This window comes from Anoplophora glabripennis, unplaced genomic scaffold, assembly GCF_000390285.2.
Source record: "Anoplophora glabripennis isolate ALB-LARVAE unplaced genomic scaffold, Agla_2.0 scaffold818, whole genome shotgun sequence".
NCBI classification, from domain to species: domain Eukaryota; kingdom Metazoa; phylum Arthropoda; class Insecta; order Coleoptera; family Cerambycidae; genus Anoplophora; species Anoplophora glabripennis.
The window spans coordinates 42,215-45,969 of NW_019416902.1; positions in this window are offsets into that span (position 1 = coordinate 42,215).

Here is a 3,755-nt window from a genome sequence, read left to right on the forward strand (position 1 = left end):
ATCTGATTATTTCATTCCGACAGTTGAACGAATCTTGCCATTTTCCGCATAGTATAATACGTATTCATCTCTGCTGCTTTCACACCTTCAAGCTAATGGCATCTGAAGTAGATAAATACTTCTGTAATTCTAAAACTAACCGCCAAATGAATGAAATCACTGCAGCTGCTTTTACTATTAAAGATTGGTCCTCGTTCATTGAATGGCATAAATATTTTTATTATATATTAAACATCCGGAACAAAAATTATTCTTTCCGCGTTTCATATAAACATCTATTACAAATTTGTTGTCAACAAGATGGATATACCACATTACTAAAAGAAGAGTCTCCTTGTAATTATGAGAATATTGCTGAACATAATTTAAAAGATACGGAAAAATTAAGTCCTTTTTACGTTTTCTTTAAAGATTTAGGGGAAAATTATATGAACGGTTGTTATGGAAATGAAGTAGAAGAGGAAAATGAGTTTTATAATGTAGAATTTTATGAATTATTTTTAAAAAGGTTTTTATCAATTTTACCTTTATGGAGTAGTTTACTTTTACATAACCAAACAAGATTAAGCAATAGTGTAGTAGAAAGATGGTTTGGTTTAGTAAAACACATTTTAACCCAAAAGTTAATACACCAAAAATGCAGCAGAGTTCTTAGAAAAATTCGTAGGTACGTAATCTTCATTTATAAGGAGCAGATTATGGAGATACCTAAAAGAAAATGTTGCCAAGTCAGAAAAAATGCCAAAGAAGAAGACATGGGTATGCTATCCCAAGAAATCTGGGGTAAGAAAAAAGAAAAAAGACCTAGCAATTTTGACGGTACTAGTTTAAAAAAAATTTTTAAATAATTATTCTGTAAACACTTTAAATAAGAATCAAGTCATAGACAAGGATTTATGTTTATATTGTGATGAAGGTGAACTTGACGTAACAGCCCAATGGGTGGCTTGCGATATCTGTGACAAATGGATACACCAAATGTGTATCGAAAATACTGAAAATATGTCCTTCTCTGGAAACTTCTTATGTAAATTTTGTGTTGATGATAATGAATCACGATCCACTAATAAAATAGATGACGAGAATGAAACCAATCAACATGCAGATGAAATAAGAAACACAAATGACAAAGCATCAATCATATCAAAACGATTAAAATTCCTCGACAACGGTTTAGTAGATGATGTAAATTATTATAAATGTTTAAAACAAAAATATTACATTGGATTTTATAGTAACGCAGATTGTGATATAAAAGAAATCACAAGTAAGGATTTCAATATCTTATCGTCAACGGCATGGTTAAATAATTTTATAATTGATATCTGTTTAAACATAATAAATAGAGAAAGGGAAGTGCAGTTGTTAACTGTAACTTTATCGACACTACTGTTAAATTTTAATCCAAAAAATATTTACCATGCTTTACATAAGCTAAAATTAGAAAATAAAATTTTAGTTTTACCTTACCACCAGAATGGAAACCATTTCTGTTTAGCTGTAGCAAATCCTTTTGAAAGAAATTTTATTTTCTTGAATCCATTCGGAAGTACTAAGGCAGAAACGCAGAAATATTTAAAACAATTTAATTTATTTCTCAGTCTTTTTTATGCCACTTGCAATCCTGAAGACAAAATCTGGAGTGCAAAGGGTTGGAAAATAAAAATGATTGATCATGTCAGACAAAACGATGAATATAATTGCGGGGTATATATTATATATTTTTTTGAAAGACTAATATTGGATCAATCACTTGACAGTACCACTGATATATTAGAGTATCGTTACAATTTAAGAAAATATCTTATTCAGTACTCGGACAATGTAAAACAAAATTGTTTATACTGTGGAAATTCAAATTCAGCAATCGAGACAGTTAAATGCAACACATGTAATAGATTAATACATCTAAGATGCCTCTCAGAAAATAGATACTCTAATTGTTGCGATTTATGCAAATTTTATGAAATGTCATAAATTAAAACATACTTATGTATTTGTTTATTATCATTTTAACTTTTGTAACCATACATACTTTATGCAATATTATTTTCCATCTCTATATATATTTTATGAATAGGTAGGTAGCTTTCCTTCTTTCATACACAATATCAGAAATCCAAATATAAAAAATAATTTGTTTGATGATACCATTGAAATATCCCCAGTGTCTCACTTACAAATAAGGCTTAATAGTTTATGTTTTACTCATTGTTGTAATGTCGACGACTGGCGAAAACAAGTTTTCAGTAACTGCTTCCGAACACCTATTTCCATAGAGACAAACAATTTTGTTTGTTACTTAAATATCTTGGTCTTGATTTCTGATAAGGTAGATTAAAAACGGCCTCACTGTAATACAACAAAATATCATGCACTAAAATATCCTGCGATGCATATTTCACCGAAATTATGAATTACGCATCAGAGAAATTTTTTCGGTGGTGTTAACTGTCGTTTATCTCCGATTGACGACAAATTCTACAAAAACGAATAATATGGGAAAGGTCGATAACTTGATAAAACAAAACATTATACAGCATCCGTGAAGAAAAGAATTCGCTCCTTTTTGCTGACGCACGCATCTGCGAAAATCTTATCTTCTTCACTTGTCCTTTTACTATTGTAAATAATACCAGAGATTGTTCTCTATTCTCGGATAATACTCCCATAATTGATGGTATCCATACGATCACGGTCCACCGAACAACATATTACGAATGATTTTAATTAGAGGTTATAAATTTTCACTTTTCCATATACAAAATTATAAAAATTATCTTTAAGGGTGACCGACGGGCTGGCAAACTATTTCGACACTGTGGGGTTTTTTATGTTGCAAAAGTAATAAATAGCCCAAATATGATCAACGCAGCTTTACTATCGTAGAAATTATAAATTTTTACCGTTCCGTCCACGGAAATATAAAAATTATTTTTTAAGGGTGACCGACGGGCAGGCAAACTATTTTGACACTGTGGGGTTGTTCTATATTGGATAACTAATAAATAGCCTTAATATGATCAACGCAGCTTTATTACTATAGAAATTATAAATTTTAAGTTTTCCATCCACGGAAATACAAAAATTATTTTTTAAGGGTGACCGACGGGCAGGCAATCTATTTCGACACTGTGGGGTAGTTTTATATGGTATAAGTAATAAATAGCCCAAGTATGATCAGCGCAGCTTTACTATCGTAGAAATTATAAATTTATACTTTTCCATCCACGGAAATACAAACATCCACGGAAATACAAAAATTATTTTTTAAGGGGGACCGACGGGCAGGCAAACTATTTCGACACTGTGGAGTTGTTTTATATGGTATAAGTAATAAACAGCCCAAGTATGATCAACGCAGCTTTACTATCGTAGGAATAATATATTTTTAGTTTTCCATCCACGGAAATACAGAAATTATTTTTTAGGGGTGACCGACGGGCAGGCAAACTATTTCGGCACTGTGGGGTTGTTTTATATTGGATAACTAATAAATAGCCTTAATATGATCAACGCAGCTTTATTACTATAGAAATTATAAATTTTTAGTTTTCCATCTGCGTGTGAACGAAACTACTATTTTCTCCATTTACTACGGTCTTATAATTTATTTTAATAAAATAATGATGGACAGATAGACAATTTCTAGCTAGTATTTGCAAACTGTTTCAATCGGAGTGACACACATGCTGACCGCACGCATGTGATTGTGGTTTGCACTATATATTTCGGTATAGATTGACTCTACGTCA